Here is a 7,848-nt window from a genome sequence, read left to right as displayed (position 1 = left end):
TTACTTAAGGGAATATATGGCATTTGTTCACTTAGCAAAGTAAATGATCACTTTGCAAAACAGTGTTCACTTCATAAAAGCAATGAAATTTTACTTTGCAAAGAATACCCAATCAAATGGATGGAAATGTAAAGAAAAAAAAACAACATCATTTTGCTTGGCCCAGGTTTGGAGGGCTAAAATTCGGAATAGTTCATTGGAATTACCTATCCTTAGGAAAATTCCTCTTTTTTTGTTGGTATATAAACCCCATGAAAGGTAAGGAAACTGTAAAGGGAAGGTGGGGGCAAACCTTTGAGGAAAAAAAGAGGCAGAAGCACAAGAGGAGTACTAAATAAAAAACTGCCATGGAAGAAAAATGGTGAGAGGAGGAGGAGGAAAGGTAGAATGGAAGAGAAAGAAAGGAGAGAGAAAAAGAAAACATATATAAGTAAAAAGAATGATTAAAAATAATAAGGAGGATGAACCATTGTACATTGATAAGAAAAGGCTGAGAGGGAGAGATAGAGAAAGAAGAGATAGGGGAGAGGGAGGAGGAAAGAAAAGCAGCACAGTGAAGGAGGGAAAAATAGATAAAGAAAGAGGGAGGGAACTAGAGATTAGGAAGTGAGGGAAGGAGAGAAAAAAGGTGGCATAGAGGGGAGGGAGAGGTAAAGAGAGTAAGAGAGAGGGAAAGAGCTAAAAAAAAAAGGGAAAGAAAAAAGGAAAGAAAAGAGAGAAAAAAAAGGAAAGGAGTGACGAAATAGAAATGAGATAAAGACATAGAATGAAAGAAAAGAGAATGCATGTAGATGAAGAAAAAAAATAGGGAAGGAGAGCTAAAGAAGCAAGAAGAGGTGAAGCTAAGAAATGAGGAAGAGAAGAAAAATAAATGAATGGGGAAGGGAAGGGAAAAAAGTGAGAGGAGTACAAATAATGAAGGAGTGAGGGAAGGCAAGATTAAAAAATATATTAAGAAGGAGTCAGGAAAAGAGAGAAAATATTTATAAAGGACAGAAGGAATGAGAGCTAAAGGAGAAAAACTAAAGAAGGAGCAAGGGGAGATATACAGGAAGAATAAAAAAAAGAGACAACAGAAAAGATATAGAAGGAAAAAAGGGAAGTAAGAAGAAAATAAAGATGGAGGGAGAGAAAGTGGGAGAAGAAAAAGAATAAATAATAAAGGAGGGGAAAAACAAAGGGGGGAATTATTCTTTCCATCCTTTCTTCTTTAAAGGGGAGAAGTATACATGTAAAGGGAGTAAAGGCAAGACAAAAACAAGGAAAGAGAGAATAAGGAATGGGGGAGATCAGGTAAAATGATGAAAGAAAGAGGGAAATAAGAGATAAAGCAGGGAATGAATGAATAAAAACGTGGAGACAGCTTTAAAGATATAGAAAAAGGGAGCGAAGAAAAGAAAGAAAAGGAGCAAAGAAGAAAATAAAGTAGCTAGAGAAGGGGAGAGAAGAATAAATAATGAAGAAGGGGAGAATGAGAGAAGGAAAAATAGGGAAGGAAGGAAAGAATAAATGAGAGAATGAGATAGATAATAATAAGAATAAAGAAGGAAAGAAGGAAGGAAAGAAAAGAATGGAAGGAGATATAGTGAGGGAGATAAAGCAAGGAATACCAGACAACGGGAGAGATCAGGAATGGGTAAGAAAGAAGGGAGGAAAGAGAAATAAAGTATGAAATGATAAAACAAGAAAAGAGGGAGAAGGAATGAAAAAGGAGGGAGAGAAGGGGAGGGAAGAAGGGAGATAACTAATAATAAATAAAGAGGACAGGTTGGAAAGATAAAGGAGAGAGAAGATGAGAATAAAGGAGTGAATGAGAAAATAAAAAAGAGAGGGAGAGAGATAAAGCAGATGAGAAAATAAAGAAAGAAGGAGAGAAGGGAAAAAAGGAGGGTGAGAAGAGGAAGGAGGTAAGGAGAGAAATATAAATAAAGAAAGAGGGGGAAGAAAAAGTAGGAGGGAGGGAAGATGAAAATAAAGGAGTGAATGGGAAAATAAAGGAGGGGGGGAATAAAGGAGGAGAGGGGGGAGGTGAGAATAGAATGAAGGGAAGGAGAGATAAAGCAAGGGATGAGAAAACAAAGGAGAGAAAGGACAGAATGATAAAGAAAGAAAGGGTTGTGGAAAGATAATGTAGGAGGGAGGGAAGAGTAGAATAAAGAGAAGGAGGGAGAGATATTGGAGTAAAATAAAACAGGAATAAATGAAGAGAGGGGGTTAGAAATATAAAGAAGAAAGAGAAGATGAGAATAAAGGAGTGAATGAGAAAATAGAGGCACAGGTAAGGAAGGAGAGAATTCAATATTCAAGAAAATAAAGAAGGGGAATGGGATAATGAAGGAGGAGGGAGATATAATGGAGTATGGAGGGAATGAAAAATTAAAGGAGAGAATGAAGGAAGGAGAGTGGAGATGGATGTGTAAGGCAGGAGGGGGTGAAGTTTGTACACAGATGGATGATGGGCATGATGATTATGAGGAGGATGATGGGGATGAAGAAGGTGGGGATGATGAGGATGACAAGGAAGATGGGAATGATGATGATGAGGAAGATGGGAATGATGATGATGAGGAAGATTGGGATGATGATGAGGATGACAAGGAAGATGGGGATGATATGCACAGTGACAGGACCAGGTGAGGCACAGCTCCTCCCCACATCTCCCCCCTGACGTCCTCCAGCCGCGTCCCCCCCATCCTCAGCCATGATAAAGTTTCCAGCTCCCCATCTGACGCCACAAACAACTCGAACGAACAAACAAACAAAGTCACAGCTGGACCCCCCAGCACCTACCCCCGTCTCCCTCCTCGCCTTTCACCTTCCACACGACATTTCTCCTCAGAATATGACACGAGCGAATGTGGAAGTGAAAGAGCTAAGAGAGATCCGCCGTCTCTCCCCCCCCCCATTCACCTCACCACACACCCCCCTACTCCGGCACTGTCCGCGTCCCTCTGCCGACCTTTCCCAAGGGGGAGCGTACCATCAGGGGACTTTGGCGGGGGTGTGTGTGTGAGCTCCGTGACCCGGGCAGGGCATAGTAAGGGGGAGTAAAGTGTCAGACTTACCTTCAGGTGGAGTGTAGGGGCCCAGTGTTTTGGCGCTCAGCTGGGCTGGGGGTGTGTGAGGTGAGGCAGACACACGGTGAGGTGTTGCTCTTTCTTTTTCCTGAGCTCGCAGTGTCTGTAGCAGGAAGGAAGAAGGGAATGAGGCAGGGCTGACGTGAATGGATGCAAAACAGCTCCTCCTAAGCCTGCTCTGTGTCTGTGAAAGAGAGAAAAACAGAAAGAGAGAGAAAAGCTCCCACCCAGCAGCCTTCTATCTCTTTTGTTTTCCCACTTCCTCCCCTCCTCCACCAAGTTTTCTTTTCTATAGACTGGGGGATTTTTTAGCCTTTTCAAACTTGGTAGCTTTGTTCCTAGAAGAACCTGTTTTTTATTATTTTTATTTTAATTTCCTCCTCCTTTCTCTTCCTTTTTTGTACGCATAAAGTTTCAAATAAATATAATGTGGCGATACTTTTGACCCTCCCGCTTGACTTTTTACCTTTTACCTGACCTTAAACATCAGGTTGTCCTTCAGGTTCTGCTCTCAGGGATGTCATGTGACTTCGGAGCAGGCGGGGCGTTAAATCAGGTGTCGAGGTTGTGGTGTGCTTCCCGCTACTTTCGCCCCAGTAAAGATACATGTAACGTCTACCTGCGACAGTGCCGTAAGGTAGTGATTCTCAGCTAGGGTTCCTTCAGAGGTTGCTAGGAGTTCCGTGGGAGTTTTTCAAGGGTTCCCCCATGTTAAAAAAAGTCCAGAAACTCCAGAGCAGTGGTCACCAACCTTTTCAGTCCCGCGGACCACTAAAATTACCGACTCCTGACCGCGCATGTGGGTGTCACTCACAGAGGAAGAAACCTACCCCATAGTGATGTCATAATACCAGAACCCCGCCCACTCTCCCATTGCAGATAGCCTGCTCCAGAGGGGTTCCTTAATCAATTTGTGCCTCCCAGGTCAGTTACCACTGACGCCAATCCACTTTTGGGATGTATTGGTGACATTCTTCCCACTGGCCAGCAGTAGAAGAGGCATTCACCCTACTGACCACCAAGTTACCGTGAGTATAGTAATGATAGTAGGGGGTCCCCAAAGACCTAAAAGTTATTTGGAGCACCGGAGGTATCCATACCCCTTGTGGGTATAGGAACCAAATGCTGGGGGTATGGGATTCTGGGTAGTGGTATTTATTTTATTTAATGTATTACTTTATACTTAGGTAGTTTGTACAGGGAATAGGACCATATTGGACAATCCATTGGGGGTCTGGCGTCATCAAAAAGTTAAGAACCCCTGACCTAGACCATGGCCTAAGATGGTGTGACCACTAGGGGGCGGCATTACATAATCTCCATGTAGAACTGGAACTTGCTACTGGACAGTAACAGGATGCACAAAGTGAAAGTGATTGTAATGAGGTGACATACAGATCTGTGCAGGGTGACATTGGTATTGATGACATTACTCTTCTCTCTCTATTCCATTTTCCCTCTCTTCCTGCTTTGTTTTCTTTCTCCCCACTCCCTCCATCTCTTTATCCCTCCTGTCTCTCTACCCCTCCCTTCCCACTCTCTTCTCTCTCCTTCCCTCCTTCCCTCCTTCTCCCTTTTATTTTTCCTCTCCCCATCAGGATTTCTTCCAGCAAGAACCGGAGGGAGACCAGCATGGGCAGTATACATTGAATAGCCAGTTGAGTTGAGTTTAACGAAAGTGCGTACGTACAAGACACAGCAAACAATAGTGATATCTCAAACACAGTTCCAGCAAGCTATATATTATATAAAACTGACAACAAATAACCAGAACAGAGCAAGGAGAGGATATCAAAGGTCAAATGACCAGCAAGGTTTCAGGTCCAATGCTAAGGCAGAGGGAGGTAGGTGAAGGCAGAATATATAGGCCTACTAATTAGGAGCCACAGGTGTAGCTAAACCAGGTGATCCTGCTGCAAGCCACCTGCTGGTTGCCAGTGAAAGCGCATGGAAGGCTTGCTAAACCACAGTGTCACCAGCAGGCGACATAGGGAGCTACAGGTTTCCTGACTCCAACCACTCTTCTCTAACTTTTCCTTCCCCCCCCCCCACTCTATTTACCATTACCCCTCTCGTACTTTATCCCTATTTCTTTCTCCCTCTCCACCCCACTCTCTCTCTCCTCCCTCTTCCTCCCACCTTCTCTATTCCCTCTATCCCTCCTTCCTTCTCCCTATCTCTCTCTTCCTCCCCTCTCTCTCTCTTCTCCCCCCACACTCTCTCTCTTCCTTATTCTTCTTTGTCTCCTCTATCGCTCCTTCCTTCACTGTCTTGCTCTCTCTTCACTGTCTTGCTCTCTCTTCTCCCTCCCTTATTATAATTATACAGTATATTACAGTATTTTTATAGCGTCAACATATTACGCAGTGCTCAAATGAGCTCACAGTCTAATGTCCCTACCATAGTCATATGTCATTACTACTTTCTCTCTCATCTCTCTCCCTGTTCTTCCTCTCTCCCCCCTCTCCACGTTCTCTCCCTCTTTCTCTCTATTTTTTCTTGTGAAACAACTTTCATGTTTTGTTTTGTGTGTGTCACCATCAAAGGCTGGTATTGGGGGATTCAGCGCATGCTAGTTGGCCTAGGGGAGCAAAAAGTATAATTCTGGCCCTGATTTTAAAGGTACTTCCATGTTAAAAATGTTGAGAAAGGCTGCCATAAAGAATGATTGGGCCGACATCGAGTACTGTTCACTGCTGCCTGCTGTCAAATCTGCAGACGCTTAGAGAACTTGGTGGTGCAAAATACCACATGGCTTCCAGGAGCCACATGGGATTCCCAGCACTGGATGAGGTAATAAACTTTTATTTCACCTCTGTGCAACATTGCATGAGGGTTGGAAGGAGACCTATGGTTATCCCATGTGACTCCTGATGAACAGGCTCCTTGGCCATTGGGATCACCACAAAGGAGGAGAGAGTGTCTCTCAAAAAGTTTCACTGGGGGTCATATGATTTGTAGTTGCACCCGTCCATTTATCAATGAGTTACCTTCATTTTTTTAAGTCACCACTGTTAATAAAATAGCAGTAACACAGCTGCAAAAGCTCCATTGTGGTCCTTCATGTCCGACTGGGAGTTTGTTTAGAAGGGCAGGTAAACAAGCGATTTTCAAGCATTTCTTCTCTTGGAAAATAAAAAGGAAACACCATGCTCTGTCTTCATTGTGTAATGGCGGTGATCTCCAGCAATCTCACATGTTTACAGTATAATAGTCCTCCTATACAGTAGTCCCCAACTTTATGAACATCACGGACCACTAAATTTACGGACTCTGCCGTGCATCACTTGAAGGCGAAGAAACTTCCCCTATAATGACTTCTTGATGCCTGAACCTGCCCACTCTCCCATCGCAGGTCTGAGCTTGTGATGGGAGAGTGGGTGTGTTGTGTCCAAAGACACAACCTGCCTTGAGCCTGTGATCCATACGTGGCTTTGGCCGGTGCACCCCCCCCCCCCGGCGGGGTCCTTCTCCTGACCCTGTTGGGGGGTGCACCAGCCAGAGCAGCCACTAGCATCACCTGAGCAAACACCAAGAGTTCACAAATATAACAACCTATAGAAATCCAAGAGTTCACGTCAAGTCTTCATTTATAAGGGGTCACCTAGGAGAGCTACATTAAGGGGAATCTGTTCTGGAATAGAAAAGCTTTACTTTCCATGAGAAGAACCCTAAATGTTCATGAGTGGTGTCAGGAAACAGTGACAAAGGCAGGGTAACAAGTCAAGATCCACAAACTATATAAATATAGTTTCTCCATGTTTCTCAACCAGGATTCCTCCAGAGGTTGCTGTGAGAAGTTTATGACCCTCAGGTCAGTTTAAATCATACCAATAATCTTTATGGCTATCGGTAAGGATGACATTCTTCCCAGTGCCCTGTAATCTAAGAGGCATTCTTCCTGCTGACCACCATGCTAACCACCATGTATTTCAAGGATTCTCCTATGTTACAAAGGTAGAGAAAGTCTGATATAAAGATTAGGAAGATTTTTGGTCATGAAGAAGTCACTATATTTCCAATCTTCACCATACAAATTTCTTTAAATACACTCATATTTGTAAGAATAGGAGGTGTTAATGCATGCACATGGTTGGTGCACACAATCAACCGATCTGATCAGGTACTGATAAGTTGGAAGTCCCATAACACTGCAAACATTTACAATATTCTTCCTTTCCAATGTTTTTTTTTCCTCCCATGGGAAACAATTGAAATTCCTATTAGATTTGATGGATCCCACACACACATATACAAGACAGCTTTTGATTGATATTTACTAAAAAGTCCAATTAGAAACATAGAAATCCCCAAAGTTGGTTGCTTGCAACCAGTCAGCTGCTCAGATCCGAAGTGAAAACCGGCACAGGTGTAGTCGGTCGAAGATTGTAGATGTTTGTCATTCTTGTAAAGAATATATACTTTTTTTTTTCAAGGTAAAGCAGCTTCTCACTATATCAATAAATGAAGACAATCCCTTAAGGGCCCGATCTCACAGGTGCTTTGTGCAATGCCCGGGGCCACTGGAGCTCCTGTAACACTTCTGGTTGCAGAGTATGTCTCCAGACAGAAAACAGATCTCTCTGGGGAACATGACCTGGATGCACACTTCTGTAAGAGATGAATGCACCAAGGTTTCTGCTTACAGCACTCCTAACTAAGTACATCCAGATCATCGGCCGCTATATGACTTTCTGGTCTTTTTTTCTCATTGATGAAAGCCAGCAAAGAAACAGAAAAGACCTCGAGCCGCAATATGAAAAGAACAGCT

At 43.3% G+C, this 7,848-nt stretch overlaps 1 protein-coding gene across 2 annotated transcripts in view; it reads right to left on the bottom strand.

Annotated features, from left to right (window-relative positions):
• The window catches only part of ZNF710 (zinc finger protein 710), a 74,855-nt gene extending 71,601 nt beyond the window's left edge, over positions 1–3,254 (bottom strand). Inside the window, exon 1 of one of the 2 annotated variants that reach the window (XM_072402740.1) lies at positions 3,066–3,254. The gene's annotated coding sequence lies outside the window, so the exon portion shown is untranslated. Of the gene's footprint in view, positions 1–2,790; positions 2,872–3,065 lie in introns of those variants that run through there. The other variant, XM_072402741.1, reaches the window with a different exon arrangement.
• Positions 3,255–7,848: the final 4,594 nt, after the last annotated feature.

This window comes from Pyxicephalus adspersus, chromosome 2 (assembly GCF_032062135.1).
Source record: "Pyxicephalus adspersus chromosome 2, UCB_Pads_2.0, whole genome shotgun sequence".
In the NCBI taxonomy this organism is placed as follows: Eukaryota; Metazoa; Chordata; class Amphibia; order Anura; family Pyxicephalidae; genus Pyxicephalus; species Pyxicephalus adspersus.
The sequence above is the reverse complement of the archived record's forward strand: the minus strand, read 5'-3'. Positions and strand labels throughout refer to the sequence as shown.